General features: G+C 36.5%; 1 pseudogene; it reads right to left on the bottom strand.

Annotated features, from left to right (window-relative positions):
- On the bottom strand, positions 1-25,985 carry LOC116146313 (annotated as a pseudogene).

Below are 25,985 nucleotides of genomic sequence, written 5' to 3'. Positions count from 1 at the left end.
TAGATATCTAAAGCAAACAATAAATTGTTTCAACTGTATTATGTTTTCTTTTCCTTTTGCCGTTCACTCTCTAGTCCTTTGGAACCTACAGGGGCTACACATACATAAGAAATGCTGTTCCAAACACAAAAAAAAATTCTTAATCCAAAACTCTCTACTTCACCATAAAGTGTATGCACACTTAAGTAGACATCAGAAATTGAAAATACAAAGTAAAAAATCCTAATTAAAAAAAAAAAAAAAAAATAGTATAAGAGAAATCACCTCAAAAAGACCGGATAAAAGCCTGGTTCTCCATCCTTGCGAACATGATCTTATGCTCTATTATATAAAGCTCAATGAATTGTCAACTTTGTGATGCTGAGAGAGCATATGTGCCGCCAGTTGATTAGAGCAAATCTGGGAATTGAGGACTAGTTTCTGGGGTACTACCAGCCATGACATTTCTGTGTATAGAGACAGGTGATATATTGACTTATGTTGGGATATCTATGATTACCTGTCGATGCTAATCATCTGCAACAAAGGTCACAAACAGATAATAATTATCGAGTAGAATCACAGAATTTATTTGACTGCAAACCAGAACCTCTTCTGTCGAATATTGCATGATAGTACATAAATGAATGCATACAGATTCCATACAAAGTACAGATATCAGAACCCAACCTCAATAAATGGAAAGAAAATCTTGACCTCCCAAAGACTGGTTGAGTAGTTAAGGCCATTGATTTAATCAAAGAGGTTAAAAATTCAACTACTGTGGAGGTCATCTACGAGAGACTATATCCTAAAAGTTTTCTGACTATAAAGACCGTAGGGTAGGACGGAGGTCCCAGCTCAGAATTTGGTGAACATAGAAGAAAAGTGAAGAATTTCTGAGACTTGAAAAAGAATAAATGAGTAATGCTGGATATCGTCCCTTTATAAGACAGTAATGAGAAAATTATATATATATTTTTTTTATATAACTTACCATTCGAGTCAACATGGACAAAGAAACTTGCTGCAACAATGAGGTAGCCTAGAATGAGCATCAAACCTTTAAAATAGTTTGATGTCCCTTCCTGCAATGAAAAAGGCAATAATTAAAGATGTGGAGCATTAGATGTAGCTATAGCAGATTCTCCTTGATTATGAAATATTTAAGTTAAAACTTCTGATGCATTGTACTATAATAAGATTGAAAGTAAAAGAAAAAAATTATCTATAACTGAATTTCGAAGACTGGAGAGGTGAAAGTCAAATCAGACATGGTAACAAACCTGCAGCATAAATGCCACCACTAGCACGGTGATAAAGAGAGTAGCAGTCTCAAAGAGTTGAAAATTCAAGTCCATTGGTTGTCCCATGAACCACCCAACAACTACACAGAAGGGGATCTACAATTAACAGAAGCACTATAGTTATTAGCCTTTTAAATTAACCAAAATTAATCACCTTCTGCAATTCTCAACACTCAGAAATCTTCAACAGCCTGTTGTATAAAGTTTAGTGAAAAACTCCAGCAGATCTTATCAATGTAAATAAATTGGATTTGGGTTGGTAATGGTTACTCTATGGCAGTAAAATTATCTCCAATTAGCAAATATTCATTAACAATTTTAGTATCTCACCACAAACATTGATATCTGAGTAGATGATCCTATTGCAACTCCAAGTGTGATGTCCTGTAGAAACATCAAGTTTAATCGATTATTTTTTTTTAAAAAAGAAAAAGAAAAAAGAAAAACAGTAAATATGCATTAAGTAGTGTAAACTGTCTAACACTCACAAGCTTATCCTTCATGGCAAACATAATTGCACTTCCATGCTCAGCAGCATTTCCCACAATTGGAAGGAGGATGACACTAATAAATGCCACAGGCATGTTCCAAGAGTCAGATGCTCCCTGAAGAGAACCACGAATGCAGTTAAATCAGTGTTTTCTAGTCTATATGTTGATGATGATTCAATGAAAACAGACATAGAAAGGCAGAGAAAGATGAGGAAGAAGATAATAAAAAGGGAAAGGAGAGAGAGGACGAAAGCTAGAACTGTAAAAATAGAAACAAGCTCAAACTTCGACTTCTCGCGGTAGTTTTGTTACTTCAGCCAATATAATACACTAAACCAGTTATCTTTGCATCACACCTAAACTCATTGTTTTGTCTACATGGCATTTCTTTTTACCAAGGCAGAGAAAAACATCCATATATAATATGAGATACAAATTTCTGCAGAGGAAGGAATTTTTTTGTAGGAAACATGAGCTGGCTGTCGCAAGAAAAGGATATAACAGATCAAAAGAAGACTAAAATTTAGAATATATAGAAAACGAAGAAAGGAGGGGGAGGGTAAAAGGCTCTGCAATAGATTAAGACCCTAAACACAAAAGAACCCTAGCTTGACCTCCAATCATTGTAAGACCAAAATTTTAAATGCATAATAATTAGCTGATATCCATGAATAATTTCTACCCAAATTTTCAATATGAAGATATAAAAGGTAAAAGTTAGACAGAGCATCCTTAAATGAAGTTCAAGAAGGAAATGAAGTCTTGCATATCTTCCACTATTGTCTTCTTTCTTCATTCTCTTTTTCAAGTCATTCTTTCTGTAACAAGTATTAAGAATGAATATTCTACTTGTCTTATTCATAGAGAAAAAGAATATATATATATATATATACACTTGTAATGTTCTAAACTAGGTATGTGATCAATCTATAATAGGATACAATATCAATGTGATCCCTATAATCCCGGAAATTAACTTCTAAATATATGCAACCTATAACTACCAAATATACATATGTAACACTCTCTCTCGAGCTAGAGTACAGATATTAATCATACCCATCTTGTTACAAAGATAATCAACTCGAATCCCCGTCAGAGCCTTCGTGAAGATATCTCCCAATTGTTCTCCAGTCTTCACGTACCCAGTGGAAATCAGACCTTGCAGTAGTTTCTCACGGACGAAATGACAATCGATCTCAATGTGTTTTGTTCGTTCATGGAACACTGGATTAGATGCAATATGAAGAGCCGCTTGGTTATCACACCATAATTTTGCTGGTACTGAAGTTTCAAGGCCTATTTCAGTCAGGAGCTGATATATCCACATGATTTCACAAATAGCTTGTGCCATAGCCCTATATTCCGACTCTGCACTTGATCGTGACACGACATTCTGCTTCTTGCTCTTCCATGATATTAAATTTCCACCGACAAAGACACAATAGCGTGATGTGGATCTTCTATCTACCTTGGAACCTACCCAATCTGCATCTGAGAAACATTCAATATGAGAGTGACTATGATTGGCATATAATATACCACGTCCAGAGGCTCTTTTCAAATAACACAAGATCTGCTCCAAAGCTGCCCAATGATGAACTGTTGGAGAGACCATAAACTAACTGACAACACTTACTGAATATGCAATATCTGGACGAGTCATCGTAAGATAGTTCAACTTTCCGACCAATCTTCTATATTTCTCAGGATCTCCAAATAGTTCACCATCTTTCGTAAGTTGCACATTAGGAACCATCGGAGCACTACATGGCTTTGCCCCCAATTTCTCTGTCTCAGTTAATAAGTTGAGCACATATTTCCTCTGAGAGAGGAATATACCTCGTTTGCTCCTTGTTACTTCAAACCTCAAGAAATACTTTAACATCCCTAAGTCTTTTGTGTGGAACTGGGTATGGAGAAAAGACTTAAGAGGTGTGATGCCCACATTATCACTCCCAGTAATAACAATATCATCCACATACACAACTAGAAGAATGATGTCAGTTTCAGACCGTTTGTAGAAAACAGAATGGTCAGTTTTACATTTCAGCATACCAAATCTCTCAACAGCCTGACTAAAATTTCAAAACCAAGAACAAGGACTCTGTTTTAAACCATACAGAGATTTGCGAAGATAACATACTTTCCCATACTCCCCTTGAGCAACAAACCTAGGAGGTTGCTCCATATATACCTCTTCCTGAAGATCTCTGTGAAGAAAAGCATTCTTGATGTCTAGCTGATGCAAAGGCTAATCATAAGTAGTTGCCATAGAGATAAACAACCGAATAGAGGTTAACTTAGCAACAGGGGAAAAAGTATCAGAATAATCAACTCCGTAGGTTTGAGCATATCCTTTAGCAACCAGATAAGCTTTTAGCCGAGCAACTGACCCATTTGGATTAACTTTAACTGTAAACACCCATTTGCATCCAATAGCCTGTTTCCTTGAAGGTAAATCTACCAATTCCCAAGTACCATTGTCATCTAAGGCATTCATCTCCTCTATCATCGCATTACGCCAACCAGGATGAGAAAGAGCTGCATGAACAGTTTTAGGGATAGTAATAGAATCAAGGGAAGCAATAAAGGAGCAATATGAAAGTGACAAATGATCATAAGAAACAAAAGAAGAAACAGGATAAGTATACTGCCGTTTACCTTTTTGCAATGCAATAGGAAGATCATCACTTGAAACTGGATCTGATGACGAAGAAGTTGGTGCCGGACATGAAGCAGGAGGAGGTGGACAACGAGAGTAGACTTTGATAGGAGTAGGATCAGAGATAGGAGTAGATGCAGGAAGCGCAGGAATAATGACAAGGTCAGAGATAGGAGTTGGTTTAGATATAAGTGTAGAGGTGGTAAATGTATAAACTAACAAATCATCATCATCATCATCCTTCTAACGATCTGCAGGAGAAGATGGAAAGTATGGTGTTTCTTTTAGAAAGGCAACATCAATGGAAACAAGATACTTATTAAGACTTGAAAAATAGCACCGATATCCTTTCTGAAGTCGAGAATAATCAAGAAAGACACATTTTAATGACTTGGGATCTAATTTAGTGACTGACTGTCAAACATCCCGAAAAAGCAAGTGCTACCAAATATCCTAGATTCAAGAGGAAATAATGCTTTGTTAGGAAAAAAAATACTGTACAGAGTCTCACCATAAAGGACAGAAGACGGCATGCGGTTAATCAAGAAGCAGGCGGTGGAAACTGTATCAACCCAGAATGGTTTAGGAACATTCATTTGGAATAATAAGGCTCTGACAGTTTCAAGAAGATGTCTGTTTTTCCGTTCTGCTATTCCGTTTTGAGATGGAGTATCAACACATGAAGTTTGATGAAGAATGCCATTCTGAGTCATGTAATTTTGAAAAGAAACTGACAGATATTCTTTTGCATTATCATTGCGCAACGTATGAACAGAACATTGAATTGAGTTTTAATCTCAGCACAAAAAGCACAGAAATAAGAAAACAAATTAGAACGATTTTTAATTAAGAATAACTAAGTCATACGAGAGTAATCATCCACAAATGTAACAAAATATCTAAAACCAGTTTTAGACAGAATTGGACGGGGACCCCAAACATCAGAGTGAACTAATTCAAAAGGAGAATTAGCTCTTTTATTAACTCTAGGACTAGAACTGACACGATGATGTTTAGCAAACCGACATGACTCACACTCTAATGTAGACACTTTATTAAACTGAGGACACAATTTTTTCAGTGAAGGAAGAGATGGATGGCCCAAACGACAATTTGCTTGAAACCGGGATGCAACATTAGAACAAGCGACAGGTGTAGATTTTGGTCTATCAAGAATATATAAACCTCCAGATTCATGCCCTTTATCAATAATCTTCTTCATCGTAAGATCCTGAAACAAGCAATAATCGGGAAAGAATAAAACACAACAGTTAAGAGCACGAGTAAGTTGGCTAACAGAAATCAAATTAAAAGAAAAATCTGGTAAATGTAAGACATTTGACAAGGGAAGCTGTGGGGTAGGGGTAACTGTGCCAGACTCAAGAACGTAGGATGGTGACCCATTTGCTAAAGTCGCATTCGAAAGGGTTTTTGATTGATAAGTAGCAAAGAGATTGGGATTACCTGACATGTGATCTGTTGCACCAGAGTCAATGACGAATTTGGAGGATGAGGAAAGGAGACATGTATCTGGCTTACCTGAGTCAGCCATAGCCGTGATAAGAGTAGATAAAGCTTTTAATGATTCCTGGTACAATGAAAACTTGGCAAATTCATCTGCAAAGATGAGAACTGACTGATTAGAAGTATCATTGGTGGATGCAACATGGGCAGAGAGATTTCTTTTAGTTCTGTTCAGAAGCTTTCTACAATCACGCTCCACGTGTCCTGGCTTATGGCAGTAGTGACATACAATTCCGCCCATATTACTATTTGACCCCCTCTTTTGTTGCCACTTCCAAATTGTGATTGCCCAAATTCATAGTCATTCTTTTGACTGACGAGAGCACCACTGAACTGAACCGATGGGGTACTTTCTATGCGAAGTACCCTACTAAAGACATCCTGCAACGAAGAGATCTCTGGACTGGCTAGAACCTGAGACTTAGCAGTCTCAAATTCAGAAGGAAGACCTGCAAGAAAACTCATGACTGTCATTTGCTCCCGTTGTTTTTGTTGAACCTTTACATCAGCACTGAAGGGTAACAACACGTTCAACACTTCATAAGTCTTTTTAAACTCCATAAAATAAGTTGTAAGGGACTTATCCTGTTTCTCTGCACGGTAGAATGCCTTACACACTTCATAAATATGAGAAACATTCCCTTTTCCAGAATACAGAAACTCCAAATAATCCATCAGTTCTTTAATAAACTCACAATGATTAATTAGGCCAAGTACCTCACCGTCAATAGAGTTCCGTATTTGTAGAATCAACTGAGCATCATCCTGGAGCCATGTCTTTTTCGAATCATCCTTAGGTGGATCATCAGTCATATGATCATCTTTATCAATACTCCGCAAATACAATCTAACAGTTTTAAGCTAATCATGGTAATTAGTTATACCAATGAGTTTATGTTCTGTAATTTTCGACATCGTCGGTATCATTTTTAACACTGGCTTTGTATCACACGTCTTAAACAAACAATAATCCCAATGCACACCAACAAACGGTTAAAACAAAGCAAATTAACCAAACTTCAGCTATACACCAAATCAATCAACAGCCACAACCAACCAGAGACCAAAGCACAACAAAAGTCCAATAAACAAACGAAGAACAGCAGTAACCAGTAAGATATTACCAAAGCCTAACACGAAAATGTGCTGTACAAGTGCCGACAAAGCAGACGAAGAGAACCGGAGGAGACGTCAACGGTGAACGCGGGCGCGCCGGCGTGTGGTGCTGGTGATCGGAGCTTCGGGTGGCGCGTGGGGCTCAAGCACGAAGATTCTGATTGTCGGAACTCGAGGTTTTGCCGATCGGCGGCTTTTGAATCTTCCTAGGGCGGCGGTGTCGAACAAATCTCACTCTAAAATGGTGTTCTCAATTTGAAACCCAAACTCTAATCACCTTTTATTGGCTCTGATACCATGTAACAAGTATTAAGAATAAATATTCTACTTGTCTTATTCATAGAGAAAAATAATATATATATATATACACTTGCAGTGTTCTAAACTAAGTATGTGATCAGTCTATATTAGGATACAATATCAATGTATTCCCTATAATCCTGGAAATTAACTTCTAAATATATGCAACCTATAACTACCAAATATACATCTGTAACACTTTCTAAATCCCATCGCTTTTGACTAAATACTAATTCAATGCAATGTAAAAAGACCAGGTCATAGAATCCCTCTGAGCAGAGAAAACTTTTCCTTTTGAATTTAAATAGTTGAATAACAGAGAAAAATTCCTATTACATTTTGGTCAAAATCCTAGTTAAAGTAATAACAGATTTGGTCAAAGGGATGAGACAGTGGTATGGAAGTTGATAAATTTTTTAAACTTCCTTCTTCTTATTTCTTTAGACAAGGATTTTTTTTCTTGGGTGATTTGGACTCTGGGTATTTTCCTTTTGTTTTTTACTATCTTTAGTGATTCTGGTGGACTTTTCTCATATGCATGACCATGTATCCCTTTCTTTCTATTCGATAATAAATTCATTTATTTATGTCAAAGTAATAATAAAATAAATATATAAATTGCTTATTCTTTTTGTAAAAATGTGACATTAAAGATTATATGGTGTTTAATTTCTCAATCTATAACTTTCCCAAAATATATAATAATACTCGACAGACATACAAAAATAGTAGAACTTCTTGAATATAGACTTTTCAAATACAGTAACTACTAGAGAAGTTATTATCGAAAGTTCTATAACAATGTCATTCTAGAATCCAACTTTACTAATCCTTTGACTGCTCTTTTGAGGCATAATACTTGCAAGGAGAAAAAGATATAACAGAAAATATATGATTAGAATGGCAGGAATAGGGAAAAGAATAACATAGATTAGATAAAATGTGAAAGTAAAGAGAGAGAGAGAAAAGAGATAGATGCATAAAGAAAGGAGAATAAAAACCAAAAGCTCACAAGGGCGGGCAGCACTGTGGTAAAACTTTTCAAATGTCCTCAAACTTTATTCATTCCTCATCTATTCTATCAAATAGAAGCCTTGATTAAAAAACTTGGAACAAAATATCATCTTATAGAATACAACCACAACCAACATTCCACTTGAAAAATTGGAAAGACATTAAAAAAAAAGATTACAACAATCTTTTAGTAGTAGAATATTTTTTACTGGCAGTTCAAATAACTTTTCAACTTAGTGAAGGTAATGAAACTGTTTCTAAGTCAATCTTCCGAGGGGTAAAAAAGGGAAACAATAATAGAAGGGCAGATTTGCATCAATATATTGCAAACACGATTTGAGATAAACATTACCTAGATAGCATCGACAAGGTACCCAGATAATACAGACACCCAAATAGTCAAAACGGCAAGCCAGTCAATTGCTCCCAGTGTGTTATTTAGGAACCTCACCTCATCAGAATTCCTTCATCATGTCTCTCCCCTACAACAATTGCAAAGGTGATAATTTAGCAATTGATATATCTTAGGCTCAAATTCTGATACATAACAGAATGACATCAAAGAATAGATTGAAATGTAAAAATGAAACAATGGCAAAACTGAGGTAAATGATATTAAAATCAACAAAAATCTGGTTATAGTTCCATACAGAAGTCCTGGACACTATTGGTGTCAATGATATAGCTGAATTTGAACACATGTTAAAGGACCCCAACTATTTACTATTCTAATTTCTTAATAGCACAGCAGCCATCGTATTATATGTAGCCTTCCTCACCTCCAATGGAAGTAAAACATTGTATAGAAAAAGAAAGGAACAAAAAGGAAAAAAAAAGATGTAATCAAACAGGGATTAATAGTTTGAACTTCACTTAAATAAGTAAATTCACTCTTTGTGATGTCAAAATCTTGAAGGAAACATCAAACTTGAAATTAAATTACATTATGATTGAAAAGAATTAAAACATTATCAAATGGAAACTCCATTCAATAATAGACATGCTTGTACTCCCAAAGTTGAGGGTGGGGAGGAGGCTAACTCTTCAATAGGATTATAGAGATTAGGTTGACTTTTTAGTTGAAAGAAAAGGTAACTAGCATTATGCAGCTGCTAAATCTTGAAAGTGAGAGCTCTGACTTGCCAAAATGCACCTCTGTATGTGTGAAATGAAGCACAGCTGGGAACATAATCCCCATTACAGCCATCAAAAGCAATCCAGAGTTCACTCACAGCAGCAGCCTGTCACCAGGGTAATTCCAATTTAATGTAATCACACTGCATCAGGAAGATATGAATGCAAAACAGACTTTATTTTATTGAAATACTTCATACCTTATTGAAAACCTGAACCTTCTGGCGGTGAATAATCCCCCGATGAAGAAGGCACATCCAAGAACTAACAACTATTGACAAGATGGATCCCAACAATAATTGCTGAACAACGCGTACATCCCATTCTTCATGCAAAAATTGATATAATCATTTCCGTTGCATTGCCAAATGTGGCATTCAAAAGCCCCCCAACTGCATATCAAACAAAAAAACTTTCCAGTTTGTTAAAAATTTAAGCACAGGGATTACGAACGTAACCTATAAGGGGTCAAGAAGGAGATACAAAAAATTTATTTGAGGACCCACAAAGGGCTTAGCTTATTTGGTTGATACACAACAACTTTAAAAGAAAAGAAAACAATAGCTTTTGGTAGAAAACTGAAATTACTTATTTGTGGTTACCTATATTGAATTTATTATATAATTGAGCTACCATCATCAAGACTTGCATGAAATTTATAAAGAAATAAAATTCAATTGGATCAGAGCTACCAAAAGATATTAGAGAAAGGTTTATTTATTCTGTGGTGAAAATCATATCAAAGAACTAGAAAATATTATACAATAAATTGATCACCATATTTCATGAGAATTGACTTCTATGTGTCCATTGGATTGTGAGGAATGGAGAGAAGTGAAATATAAATGGAAATTTCTCTCATTTGGATATCTATAACAAGAGAAATAAAACTAGCATTTCTTTTAGAGCCCCTTACAAAACTTTACACAACTCTAGATCTGGAGAAAACAATATTAGTTTCGTTTCAAAATAAATAAATTAAAAAAAAATCATGCCATTTATAGTTCTGTATATCTCTTCCTAGAACTCCCCACACTTCCTTTACTTCTTACCTCATGACTTAAATCACCATACATGCTGTTAATGATGTAATTTGTATGCACAATTTGGTTATTAAACTTAAAAAAGTAAATGGCATCCATTTTATCTTTATGTACTACTTAACCAAAGATACAGTAAAGGTACTATATACCTGTTGGTCCAGTGTAGAAAGCAAGTTGCTGCTGCAGCATCCAGTAAGCAAATTACTGTCTAAGCATTATCCTCAACCAAATAGGAGATAAAAAACCTCAAACAATATAGATATTGACAAACTAATGCTTACTCAGTCACGTAACCCAAACGTTCTGCCAAAGGTGTTATGCCCAATAAGATGAAGAAGAAGACCCACCCCTAAAAATAAAACAATCAAACAGTGATAAAGATGAAGAAAGTCATAGTAAACTAGTGAGGATATTGAGTTTTAAAGATAAAGATGTTTGGACATCTGAGCTTGATAAATGAAGGAAACGTGGTTCTTTCTTCTACTTACTATTAATTGTCACCACATATTTTTTTAATTAAGCAAACACTAAAAGAGAGATTAGCAGTTTGACAAGGCACATGCTTTCTAGTAAGATAATGAAGCAATATTGCTAGGGACCAAAAGGTAATAAAACATTAATCTTGCTTTAAGTATGAAATGTAAACACTAGTCAGAGGCCCCATTTAGTTTGCTTAAAATCCATGATTGGCGAAATGTCCCCTTGGGTACATTTGAGTTGTATCACAACCAAAAGCATGCACTTCCTTGCAACTGGTGTTGAGCTGAATGGGATTCCTCATCAGATTCAAGGTCTACCTTCTCCTCTATGGGTCCCCTCATCTGCAGCATTAAAATTTAATTAATAAAACAGAACTGCAAAATCAGAAAATTCACCATCGACTTGAAATAATTAATGTATTTCAACAAGCAATCTATATTCAAAAGTATATTCCTCACAAAATAAAATGATTCACTCACTAGACTGGAACCAATTCATTGTAGCATTGGAAACTAGAAGTTTTTTGTTTTTCTAATTTTTTAAATCAAAAGTAACTCAGTGTTTTTTAAGATTTAAAAAAAGAAAAAAAAGGAAAGAAAGAGAGAAAGGAAATCAACCGTCTCGAACTAATTAGAAACTCAAAACGAGGTGTATCTTTTGCACCATGCTTTTCCATTAACGTTGTTCTCTTTGAATAATCACAATAAGTAGTTTTTCAATGTCTAACTCGTAGATGAACACCCTTTGATCATTTTTTTCGAACAAACTCCTCAATTTTAAGTCCACACATCCAACATATAAACTTTATGACAAAAAGGCATTGTGGTTGGATTTTTTTCCATTGTAAAATTTAAATACTATTATGAGGTTGATAACTACTACTTAAGCAATAGTGAACCAGAGTAAGCTTGGTTAGGATTTAGCCTAGCTCAGATTTTTGAAAGAGTAAAGCCACATATAAAAAGTTAACCACAATCTATTTTAATTTGTCTAAAACTCCCAATTCCAACCTTATTAAACAGTTTTAAGGAAGTTTTCAGTTCTGTCATTCATCTTTATTTCTATACTCAAAAGAACCAAAACAAGTTCAAATCAACCTGTGGAAACTTTATCAAACTTATACCAGACTCATGCAATTAACCCTCTATTTAATATATCATACAGGTTCAAAACTAAATTGCATATAGGAGAAAGATTCAAATTTACTTTCTACTAGCTTTGATTTTTTATAGGACTATGCATTTTCACTCTTACTGTGCAATTTAGAAACTCTTTTTCCCTAATTGTTGTTAACAAACCAAATTGAGTGCAAAAGGTTAATGTTTAAAGCATCATAAAACACAACTTCCATACCGTTCTACTTTATCACCATTGCACGCCTCTTCTCTACTATATTGCCGTCCTGTTTTAGTTTCTTTTTCACATAGAACACATATTAATAACATTCTCTTTTTATCATCAAGAACTATAACTAAGCTTTACAAGATAAACAGTCTGATCCATCCTAAAATTAAATTTCTGGCAACACATTAAACATTTGGATGAAGTTATTATCAAAATCGGATCTACATTTCTATCTATTCTATTCTCTCTACCTCCGAGTTCCGATCACGCTGCACAAGAGCCTATTAGAGCTTAAATAGTATGGCTGAAGCTTCCCCACTAACTTAACTTTAAGCTTAAGTAACATGCTTAAAAAGATCAACAAATCAGTCATTTCCCAAAATAATAACAAAAAAGAAAAAAACCAGAAAAGAAAAAATAGCCAACTATACAAAACACTAACAAACCCAGAAAGCACAAACTCATTTGATCACAAATCCATTAACAGAAGCAACTAAACAGAGATCATAAAAGCAGAAACTGAAACTGAAATAACAAGAGGAAAAAGAGTCCCTTTTAAGTGAGAAAGCGAAAGATTTGATCTAAAAGAGAGTGCACTCGGATCCACTTCCGTGAGTGACGAGGTTGTCTGGTTGTGATCAGTTATAGAGTGAGGGTCCCGCCTAGCGTGATTGGGAAATTATCATATGAAGCGACTGACTCAGTGATTTGAAGCGTCCGGCTTTGAGGGGACGGCAGGAGGAAAGTTCTTCGAAGAAGCGGCTTCGCCATTAAAATTGAATAATTAAATGTTCAAACAAATGCAAGAGAAAATTTAAGCGCCAGACCTCCCAAGTTTGCATTTAAAAAGATACCCTGAAAATATTTTACAAGTTTTTTTTTTTTAATTTAGAAAAACTAACGTGGTACACTGTAGATTCATTAAACATATAAAATGAGTTAAACTGAAAAGATTTAAACATGTGTAGATAATATTATAATTAATAGAAATTTATTTAAATTTTGAAAATTAAAAACAACCCCACCTTTCAAAATCGCTTAATCGAGCCAAATATCCAAAAAAGGACTGATGAACACCTTTGATTTTTCTGCTATTTTCGGCGACAAAAGTGCCCTATTCCAGCAAATATTCTATCCTAAAGCTTCTTTATACAAAATCATGGCTGATATTCACAAAAATGAGGAAAACCCAACCCCACTCCAAATCCTAGACTCCGACGGCGGCGGTAGTTCAAAGGCTGTCGAAGAAGACACTTTGGTGGATCATCCGATGAGTGAAGGTGGTCTAGAGGCAGAGGAGACAACGACGACACAAGAACAGAGAAAAAGAATCGGAAAACGGTTCTGAAGAGGAGGACACCGGCGAGAATTCAGGCGAGGAGGAGGATGCTGGTTAAGAAAAGGTACGTTTTTTACTTGTTGTTTTGAATTTGATGAGAAATTGGATTGATTTGTGCGAATTTGGGGATATGTAGTTGGTTTTATTGTTATGGTGGTTGTCGAGCAGTTGGTGAGCATTGGGGGAGTGGCTTTGTTTGGGTTCCAGAGGATGGGGGAAGGCAAGAGAGGTCGTAGGGAGGTTGTTTATAAGAGGTTAGAGGGTTGCGGATGGCAGGAGGTGGTGGAATATGCAGGGCAGCCCTCCAGCCCCCATATTCTGCCAGCTCTTGCCATCCTCAGCCCTCCAACCTCATGGAACCTGCCACAACAGCCTCTGTAGGGCTTGCATTGGCTTCCCCAGTCCTCTTGAGGCCAAAAACACCCACTCCCCAATGCCCTCGAAGCCCATATCCCCCAAATTAGCAGCCTAATGGTTGTTTTGATTTCTTTTTTGGGCTGATATTTAGTTTATATCGATTGCATAGATTTTCCGAAGCGTAAATTATAAAGACTATGGGTTAGAAGTTGTAAGCGATAAGGTACCGCACTTCCCCATAAGGGTGACAGTTATGTTGAGTTGGCAAGTTTTTACGAGAATAATGGAGATTTTATAGGAACAGAATACGGTTATGGACCGATTCAAAGAGAGTTGTTTCGATCATTTGGTGAACATCGGAGAAAATTAGAAAAAGGTGTTCTGGGGACAAGGAGTGCATTATATGTTGCTGCACTTAGTTAAAAGCCAAAAAAAAAAAAAAAAAAAAATGTGATTTGTGGTGGATGGGAAGCCACTACGTTTTGGGATGATGGAATATGCCCGGATGACAGGCTTAAGATGTGGGCCATTTCTAGATGCGGAAGAGCAAAAGAGAATAAAGAAGAGTAGGGCAGCCGATAACTTGGCTAAAAAGGTTTTTGGGGGGGAGGCATCTATTACAGGACGTGATTTAGAGGAGAGGTTAGGAGAAGGTGGGTATACCTCTTCAGAGAGGTTCAAAATGTGTCTGGTATGATTCGTGCATTCGATCCTAATGGCTTCTGACTTAACAAAAGCCGTTAATATGAATTGGGTGAAGTTTGCAAGCAACATGGACTTCTTTAATGTTTATCTATGGGACGGGTATCATTTCAGCTAACCATAGACTCCCTATAAGGAAAAGACATGGTGTTAAAGCAGTGCCAATCTGTCGAGAAGAATAGACCGAGCACGTACAATTTGTTTGACTTCCCATGGGTAATGCAGGTAAATATTAATAGCTTTTTGTTATATTTTTTGTATTATATGTGTTTTAATTATGATATGGATTGTTTTTTTTTATAATGTAGGTTTGGCCGTCCCTGTCCTGGCCAAGGTTGGGGGGGAGTAGGGATGAAGACTTCGGATGAGTGACCGCAATTTCCTAGAATGTTGCAGTGGCACATCGAGAAGTATACCCATTAGGATTACGACAAAATAGACATGGAAATTCAAGCGGCTTAGGTAAGATTAAAGGATTAATCTTTTGAATATGCACTTGTTTTTAAATGTGGCTTAAATTTGATTGATTTTTTTTTTCTTATTGCAGGGAGTCGTCTGTCCCTTCCTCACTGCTACTAGGGGTGAAGCGAGAGAGGAGTATGTTACATCGTTCAAAGCACTGGAGGATGTAGCAGATAAAGGGATAGACTGCCTAATGCGGGACCTAAAAGGGGTCACGCATGTGAGTGTAGTTGCAGGGCCACTGCTTGAGAATGTTGTTAACATTGAGGATGATGAAGCTCCAATCGGCGGGAGGGAGGAGGAAAAGGAGGATGAAGAGGTTCGTACGCCTCCACCCAATTGACAAACCGGTACAACAAGTACTGCTTTGTCGAGGCATTGGGGTCGAGAGAATGTGGTGGTTGACCTCATAAACAGTTTGTTTAAGAGTTTTATAACGGCCATTTATGAGAGATTTAAGAAGATGGAAGAGTAGATGAAAAGGGTGGAGGAGAAAGTTGATAGGGTGGCGGAGAAAATTAGTAGGGTGGAGGAGGACGTTGGTGGGGTATTGAAAGTGGTTAAAGTGTAACCTGAGCATAAAAGAGATAGCCGAAAGAGTAAGAGTAAGCATGTAATTTCTCCTTACACGGCAGTAACGTATGGAAAAAAGAGGAAAATGAAGAAAAAAAATGAGGAAGTTTGTAAAAGTGGAGAAGCAAAAATGGAGGAGGAGGGTAAGGAGGAAAGCGGAGGAAATAGGGATGTGAAAATTGAGGAGGAAGGCGGAGGAAGTGGGAAAGTGAAAATGGAGGAGTTAAAGGCCAATAGATGAGGAAAAGAAAAAACTCTTCTATGCCTATTACAATGATTTTGGAAGTGATGGGCATGTGAAGTGCAAGACCAGAGATTATCCTTGGGAGTGGTTTGAAAAGATGTTGACGATGGGTAGGTGGCTCGATGACTCAGTGAGTTATTTTTGCTTATGTTTTCCATGAGGTACTGTATACTTATCATGTTGTTTTTATTTGATGCAGCACACTGATGAGGTATTAGCACTTACTTTGACGGTGTCCTTGATGATTTTGAGTTTGATGACAAGATGATGCAGTATGTACGAAGGGAAAGGCCCAAATATGGCACTAGTTAGGCAAACGTTAAAAGAGTATATTGTGTCATGGACATCAAGGATATGCATTGGATAACTGTCATCGCGCTACTAAAAGAGGGTTTGTTGTAGATCCTTGACTGCAACCCAAGTATTTGTCAAGAGAGGCAGTTGGAGACGAAGTTGCAACCATTGTGTATATTGTTCCCGCAGTTGTTGCGCGACAGCGGGATGTTTCAGCACTTGGGTGATGAACTACTGATGGGAAAGTAGCCATTTAAGCGCTTGCCTATCCTGACAAATGACTCAAGGTAAATTTTCTATAAAACTTACATAATACAATTGTTCTATAAGCTGATTCTGATGCTAATGTCTTCCTCCTATTATAGTGCTAATTGCAGGGCATATGCAGTAAAATTTATTGAGTTCGACATGACCAACACCCCGATGGACCGCTTGAATGACGAAACAATGAGCAACTGTCGGGAGCGTTGGACTGTTGAGTGCTTCCATGGGCATATGGATCCCTTTTGACTAACTAGAACCCAATCCAAGTCATTGTTGATGCTATCATCAAAAGGTATGGAAGTTGGACTTAGAATTTCATAGTTTATGTGATGTTGTCTTATTGGGTTGTCTTGAATAATTGGATTGTCTTGAATTGGATTAGCTGGTGTTGTTAGGCATCAGGCTGCTGATACTTGGGTTGTGGTGCTGCTGCTGATACTGAAGGTGTGCTGGATAATTTTGGAAGATGGGGAAGTGGCTGAAGAGAATGATGAAGAGGAGGGATGGAGGCTACCGACCCTGCTTTTGTTTTGGGTGTATATAGGACATTTGTTTGTTGTATATAATGTTGTAATTTAATGTAATTGACATATTTCATATTTGTACAAAAGTAATTCAGTATTTCTTTTCCTCTTTTGAGTTTGAGTTTATTTAGTATTCTTGTTACATGGCATTGATGTGTTGATGCAATTAGGTTGTCAAATTCAGGAGAAAATATGGAATTAATATGTGTTGGTCATTTTAGTTTGTCAAAATTCAGGAGAAAAGCTGGAAAAAATATGTATTGCCCATGATCGCTTAAGCGATATATAAGCGACTACATATATCGCTTAAGCGACCAAGGGTTTTCTATAAAAGATCACTTAAGCGAGACAATAAATCGCTTAAGCGATCGTGCATCTGGGCAAATCTTTATTCTGCCATGGACTTGATCGCTTAAGTGATCCAAAATCACTTAAGCGACCAAGCATAAAAGCGAAGAATCGCTTAAGTGAGACCATAAAACGCTTAAGCGATCGTGCATTTGGGCAGTCTTGATTCTGCCTCAGACTTGATCGCTTAAGCGATACTAAATAGCTTAAGCGATACTAAATAGCTTAAGTGACCAAGGGTAAAACCGAAGAATCGCTTAAGCGAGACCATAAATCCCTTAAGCGATCGTGCATTTGGGCAGATCTTGATTCTGCCTCAGACTTGATCTCTTAAGCGATACCAAATTGCTTAAGCGACCAAGGGTAAAAGCGAAGAATCGCTTAAGTGAGACAATAAATCGCTTAAACGATCATGCATTTGGGCAGATCTTCATTCTGCCTCGGACTTGATCGCTTAACCGATACTAAATCGCTTAAGTGACCAAGGGTAAAAGCGAAGAATCGCTTAAGCGAGACCATAAATCGCTTAAGCGATTGTGCATTTGGGTAGATCTTCATTCTACCTCGGACTTGATTGCTTAAGCGATCCCAAATCGCTTAAGTAAGATCATAAATCGCTTAAGCGATCGTGCATCTAGGCAGATCTTCATTCTGCCTCGGACTTGATTGCTTAAGCGACCAAGGGTAAAAGCAAAGAATCGCTTGTCGCTTAAACGAGACAGTAAATTGCTTAAGCAATCATGCATCTGGGCAAATCTTCATTCTGCCTCGGACTTGATCGCTTAAGGGATCCCAAATCGCTTAAGCGACCAAGGATAAAAAAGAAGAATCACTTAAGCATAAAATAAATTGCTTAAGCGATGGACAGATATTGATTCTGCCTTGCACATGATCGCTTAAGTAACCAAGGGTAAAAGTGAAGCATCACTTAAGTGATCTTGATTCTTGCTTGTACGCGATCGCTTAAGTGATGGTACTAGATCGTTTTCAATACACAGCTTTCATCGCTTAAGCGAAAAATGAAATCTCTTAAGAGATCCAATGTATTCGGATTATTTTTATTATGCCTTTCACAAGATTGCTTAAGCGATGAAAGCTTATAAACACTGGATCGTTTAAGCGATGATAAGATCGCTTAAGTGATTCTTTTTTTTTTTTTTTTTTTTTTTTTTTTTTTTTTTGGAATAGGTTGTCAACCCCATATTGGGTGACATTAATGTGAACTTCGGACGTTCACAACATCACATGATTATTAACGTTAATGTTAAGCGACATTGGTGAGTGACACTTATTAAGGCCAATTAAGAAGGATTATTTGCAACCTAATTCTATCAACACATATTAAGGTTACAACCATATGATATATGAATGAATGTCATAGCGCACTAGTGTGACACATTAGTAGACATGTACCTGATTTTATAAATATAGATGATGTATTTGAGAATGATTAGATTGAAATAAGCTTCAATTTTGACTATACGATTAGTTCAGTGGACCATGATCTGTCTTGTGTCGATTGATTTGATTATTTATATCACTTAATCAAATTTTTTTTTTTCAAAATTATATTTTAATTAAATTAATTCTTTTACGTCTGTACATAAACATGGAAAAGAAATATTAAAGTATAGAATGATTTTATATAATACAAATTTTAATGTTTTTAAAGTACCAAAGTAAATTACCCTAAACCGCTTAAGCGAAATATGGTGTCGCTTAAGCGATCATGTCTATTTAGCCTTGGTCGCTTAAGCGATATATGGTTTCGCTTAAGCGATCCTGTCTATTTAGCCTTGATTGCTTAAGAGATAATAAATCGCTTATGCGATCTTGTTAAAGGCAGAATAAAGGTCATCCGACTATATTGGATAGCTTAAGCGATCGTAGGTCTCTTTTAAGCGATCCAGTATGTTCAGCCTTAGTCGCTTAAGCGATGACGTCCAGTCACTTAAGTGATCATGTACAAGTGAGAATCAACTTCACTTAAGCGATACTTCACTTTTACCTTTGGCTTAAGCGATCATGTCCATGGCAGAATCAAGTCACCTTAGGTGCACGATCGTTTAAGCAATTCCTTACTTTTACCCTTGGTCGCTTAAATGATCGTAGATCGCTTAAGTAATCATGTCCAAGGCAGAATCAAGATCACTTAAGCGATTCTTTACTTTTGACCTTGGTCGCTTAAGCGATTCATGATTGCTTAAGCGACTAAGGCCATTTTGCTTCTTATTTCGCCGATCTTTTGATATTGTGCATGTTTGAGTGAGAAATTAAATTCTGCATTGTGGATGAGCTCTATATTCAATCATAACCATCCATATTTATGAAATGATGTACGTTTCTACTAACTTGACATACTCGTGACTAATTCAGCAAATTGATTGATTGTCTTGATACGACAATGATGTTGATAATATTTATTTTGCTTGTCTTACTTCTTTGGGTAGCAATCAGTGTCGTACAGAGGTAATATGCGAAATTTTACTAACTTAAGCCCTTTTTAAAATTGATTAAAATGAAAAATAATTAATTTGATTTAATACATTATAAAGAATGATTTATTCAAGGTAATAATAAAATTTAAAACACGAAAAATTGAAAACAACAACTCTTCAACGATTGACCTTGGCAACTCTCTCGATTTGTCTTGGCAACTCTCTCGATTTCATCATTCTTCTTGATGACATAGCTGGAAATAGAAGGACATAAAATCAGTTTAATGCACTACAAAAGAGAAACATAATAACTTTATCAGATCGCTTAAGCGATTTGCTTGTCAGATCTGCATATAAGAAAAGATTAGAGATGGCAATGGGCCTGATATTTCTGGGTACCCGGCCCGGCTCGACCCGTCCTGAAAATGTCTAGCTTTACCCGATGTTCGTGGGCTTGTGCTTAGGCCTGAGCCTGATTTTAAGGCCCGACCTCGGGTAAGGGCCGGGCCTGGGTATGTCTTCAGGCCCGGCCCGGCCCGACAATTTTAGTATTAATTATACTAAATTACCCTTATACTATATATTTAATTACAAGATTATCCTACATATATATACTCATTTTTCCGAAACCCTACATGGATGGATGGGGCACTTTGTGGAAAGTTATTTACATATTTGGTGAGTATTCAAAAATAAATTAATATTTAAAAATTGTTTCTAGAATTAAAAATATAAAAAAAAATTGTAATTTATTAATATTTAAAAATTCACATTATAAAAATGGGCGGGCTTGGGCCGGGCTTGAGGTTACAAAAAGCCCGGCCCGACTTTACCTATCATACCCGTGACGGGCATGGGCCAGGCTTAGGCCTTTGTTATGAGGTCGGGCTTGGGCCTGGGCCAAGGGGTACCCAGTCCTGGCTCGGCCCATTGCCATCACTAGAAAAGATCACTTAAGCGACCTTATGTCGCTTAAGCAATCTAGTGACCACCAATCTGATCTGACCAACAGATCGCTTAAGCAATCTAGTGTTTAGATCTGATCTAAGCCGTAGATCGTTTAAGCGATCTAAGGTTGCTTAAGCGATCTGATGTTTGGATCTGCAGATAAGAGCAGATCACTTAAGCGACCAAGGAACGCTTAAGCGATTGGCTATTATTTGCAGATCTGAACATCAGATTGCTTAAGCGACCTAAGATCGCTTAAACAATCTGCTGTTTAGATCTACAGATAACAGTCGATCGCTTAAGCACTCTTATGTCGCTTAAGCAATCCAATCTTATATATAGATTGCTTGCTTTCTTGCTACTGATCAATTCGAACCTAATTTTCTGGATTTGCATGTGATCGATTCTGGCAACTGCTTCTCTTATGGCCATGTTGCTTGCAAATTGAGCACTTATTCATCCTCCGAGGAACCTCACAGGCTGATGGAATACGCTTAACTCGTTTTCTCCTTTTTACTATCTTCTTGAATAGCGAATGGATGATAATGTGAACCAACTTTGGCAGCACCACCCACTGCTCTTCTGGAGGAACTGGATATATCGTTTCCGAATAAGCTAGCATGTAGTGATTTGCCACATAGAGAAGGGAGCAAAGTTCCATGTAAATTCTTGAATCAAAATCCCAACTTCCGCTGGTGTTTCAGTGCTGCTAGTGCATGAGGACAAGGTAACGTTGAATGTCAAGCACTTTACAACTGCAAGTTTTACTGAGAAGGTTAACTAGGGCGTCCGGACCATAGCCGCGCATGGTGAACTTTTGATTATTAAGAGGATAGACAAACAGTGTATTTGACAGTTCCATACGTTCTCGCAATAATTTTTCAGCTGACGGAACAAGGGTTGTGGTAAAATTATCTGACTCCGTACGACGCTCATGAAACCACCGTGACAATGTCCTCTGGATTGCATCAAAAAGGGCAACTATTGGAATCTCTCTTTCTATTAACAACTTCGAATTCATGGACTCAACTATGTTCGTGGTCATGACATCAAACCTTCTTCCAAGAAAGTAAGTTCTACTCCATCGCTCGAAACCAACATCATGCTCAAGATACTTAGCAATGCTATCATTCTTGATTCAGATTTGCCGGAAGTGCTCCTCGAACTCATCAACTCAATAAGCTTTTGTTGCCATGTAGTTGTTAGTGCATGCCCTAGGAACCAATCGTGTCATCAGTTCCAAGGCATTATGTTTTGTATATATATGCTAATGTATATATTTTGTATATACATTTTATCTTATCAATAGAAGAAAATGTTCTTATTTCACATATAGTTTATTGCTTCCTTTATATATATGTATTACATGTGAAATGTCTAGATGATACAAATCTTTAGAAGATCAAAATCATCAAAGTATTCCTAGGTAATATTAATTGGGCAATAATATTACATAGTAGGCATACTGAATGCCTCTGTAAAATATCATGTGATGGTATTAGTGTGGGTGATTATAAAAGTTATATCACTAGGGCATTAGTATAGATAAGTGGTTAGTGAACTGTTTATCTAATATGACTATTTATGATGAATCACATGGACATTAAAATATAGTCAATGATTTATCATAAGATCGTACTAGTGTATTATTAATCCTTAGACCTGAGATATCACAGTTGGATTTTGCATAAACGCATATGGTTTATATGGTGTATAAACACGAGGCTAATTATGTCATGTGTTAATAAGCTGATTTGACAATGTGTTGTTTATGTGTGAAGACAAGTGATAGTCAAGATGGGATTCGTTGACTTGGTATAGATTGATATCAAGTTCCTAAACAAATGTTAAGATACATTGGAAAAGGAAAATCTTCGGCCGGGGTATATAAAATGTTATTTGAAAGGTTGTTTCATGGTGACACGTTCCATATGTATTGATTGTCAATTTGATATAAATATAAGATAAGGATTTTGACATACCATGAATCCATTCTTAATTAGGATTAGACAAAGGAAGGATTTGATTATACAACGCGTATGATTATAAAAGGGTTCGTTGGAATATATCTTCATTGTGACTTAGGGGTTATGGAGTATTGCTAGATGCCTACCATAATTGGTGAGAGTTTTGTTCATAAAGATTTATGACAAAACATATCGAAATAGACTATGATATTGGGCCCATGGCTAGGCTACAGTGAACCTAAGAGGTCAAACATAAAAACTAAGGAGAATGAAGAAATAGCCAAAGAGAGTTGATTATCCAAGGTTGGCTAGCACATACCAAGGGTAATAAAATTATTTATATTATTATCATTGAATTAGATTCAATGGAGGCTTATATTAGTTATTATGAATAATTTAAGAGTTAAATTGCTAATTTGAATTAAATGGAATTCCAATTCATAATTAATCATTTTATTTATATTAAATTGGATTTAATAATGGGTTTTAATTGTAAACATATGAAAAATTTAAGGGTTAAATTGTTATGTAAACAATTTAAGAATTAAATTGTAAATTGTGATTAAATGTTAATCCCATGTTATTATTTAAAGAAGTTTAACAACTTCATAATAATTATGGAATTATTTACAACTCCAAAAAACAATTATGGAATTGTTTAAGAAAGTCCAAAATAATTATTGAATTGTTTACAAGGCTACATATATAAAGAAAATGATATATCAATTTTAGGGTAGAGATCAAAATTTCTAAGAACCCTAAATGTCTCTCTTGGCCTAATTCTTCTTTTACCTTAGTGTGGATACTCTTTTGTGTAATTTCTCTTGAAATTAAAAGTCTTCAAGGTTGCTAACGACTTGAGGTAACAAGTTATACCTTACTTGTTTTCAATTTGATTGAATTTTTTTTGCAAAATATGAATATACATGTTATAGTATCTCATGCATCATTCTCCATGTATTCCATCTTTCAATAGTATGTTTGAAGGAGGCCAGCACACTTAAACTTTTGTTTTATGTTCTCACCAAGGTGCCTCATAAGAATCCGTGATGTGCTTGAGGGTAAATAGTGGCAATCCCCTTCTTTATAGAGTTGTGCCTGTCGGATATTATACATAACTCATCACTGTCAGGCACTATTGTACGTAATTGCTAAAAAAACCAAGTCCACGACTTGTCATTCTCAGACTCAACCACATACCATGCAACGGGATATGTGTGATTCTCGCTGTCCTGTGCAGTGGCCACCAACAATGTACTTCCATACTTTCCCGTAAAAAAACAACCATCAACAACCAACACCTTTCTCATGTTTACAAAACCCCTTATAGCAGCACCGTAGGCAACAAAAAAAATATTCAAACCTCATATTCTTGTCCCATTTCAAAGCCGTCTTGCTACCTTGGTTTGTCAACTCAAGCATATAACGACACGCTTCTAATATTGCGTACTTGTGCTCCAACGTGCCTCTCACAAAATCTTATGCATTTTATCTCCCTTTCCAGCATTTCCAGTAACTAACAGCGCATCCCAACTCTATGCGCATAAGTCTTTGAATGTCCTTAAGAGATAGACCTTTCCCTTCAACGAACTAACTTTTGACAAATTGTCCAAGAACATCAGCGGAGGCTTGTCGATGCTCACCTGAAATATGTCCCAAACCATGTGTGTGCTCACTGGTATATGTGCTAGCAATAAATTTTTTGGACTCTGCCAACTTCTACAATAAACCCGCCACTTGCACTTTTGGTCACGACATGCAACTGTCACTATCGATGAATTAGACTTTTTGTGACGAGCTCAAAATTACCTCTCATGGCAACAAGTTTTAGCTTCCTCACCACTTCCTCTTTGTTGTCAAATAAATACCCTATGTGCAAGTCCGATCAATCAATAAAAACATAAGCTGATTTACTACTACCTGCAATTACCACCTTTGAACTTGCATAAAAGACCATAGTGTTCTTTTCCTCACAAACTACACATTATGCATAATATGTATTTAAAAGGAATCTTTACATTTGCGGGAACATGTACGGGGTCCTCCTCCTCAATATTTTCATTCTGCCGCACATGACCAACCTCTTCTACAGTCTCCTCATTACCACCTAAATCACCGCCTACTCTTGTTTTTTCAACTAAGAAATTAATGCCCTCATAGTTCAGATTAAAACCAGCATTCTCTCCACCAACTTCCTCGCTATCCCCTGCCTTTGAACCAACTTCCAATGATTTATCTACAAAAGAAACCCTTAAAATCGGCCTCGAACCATTATCGCCCACATCAGTCATATATAACTTCACACCTTCATCCGACTTTAATATAGCAGGAGGTACCTTATAATGTTTAGGAACTCTGCTTAAAACATACTTCACAACTATATCACTACGTGAGAAAATCAAATCACCTCTTCTAATTATTTCATTAATCAACTCATCAAACCTAACCTTTGTACTCACAGTAATTGGTATAACTTCTTTGCTCTTCCCAATCCACTTTCAGCAACTTTCTTCCTCCACCCACTCACCAAAATATTCAACACCCAAAACAACTTGTCACATGTCTAATAATAGCCAAGTACCTATAATGCAAGAAAAAAAATATTATTAACTAATGTATTAAAGGTTGAAAGATTTTAAGAAGCATCTGCAGAGTTGCTTGATCGATCTGGTGTATCGCTTAAGCGATCTGGTATATTGCTTATTAGATCGCTTAAGTGATTTGGTATAAATAAGTTTGATCGCTTAAGTGATATTCTGTCATTTACCTGATCGCTTAAGCGATCTACTGCTATACACCAGACTTATAGCAAACCGCTTAAGCGATCTTCTGCCATTTACCTGATCGCTTAAGCGATCTGTTGTCATATACCAGACTTATAACATATTGCTTAAGCGATCTACTGCCATATACCAGACTTATAACAGATTGCTTAAGGGATCTACTGCCATATACTAGACTTATAACAGATTGCTTAAGTGATCTGCTGCCATATACCTGACTTATAACAGATTGCTTAAGCAAAGCGATCTTCTGCCATATACCTGATCGCTTAAGCGATCTACGATCTGTTGCATTATACCAGACATACCAGGTCGCTTAAGTGATCCATCATATCCTGAACACAT

The sequence above is a fragment of the Pistacia vera genome, unplaced genomic scaffold (genome assembly GCF_008641045.1).
Source record: "Pistacia vera cultivar Batoury unplaced genomic scaffold, PisVer_v2 Contig476, whole genome shotgun sequence".
Lineage (NCBI taxonomy): Eukaryota > Viridiplantae > Streptophyta > Magnoliopsida > Sapindales > Anacardiaceae > Pistacia > Pistacia vera.
Note: the sequence above shows the minus strand (reverse complement) of the source record. Positions and strands in the feature narration are given on the sequence as shown.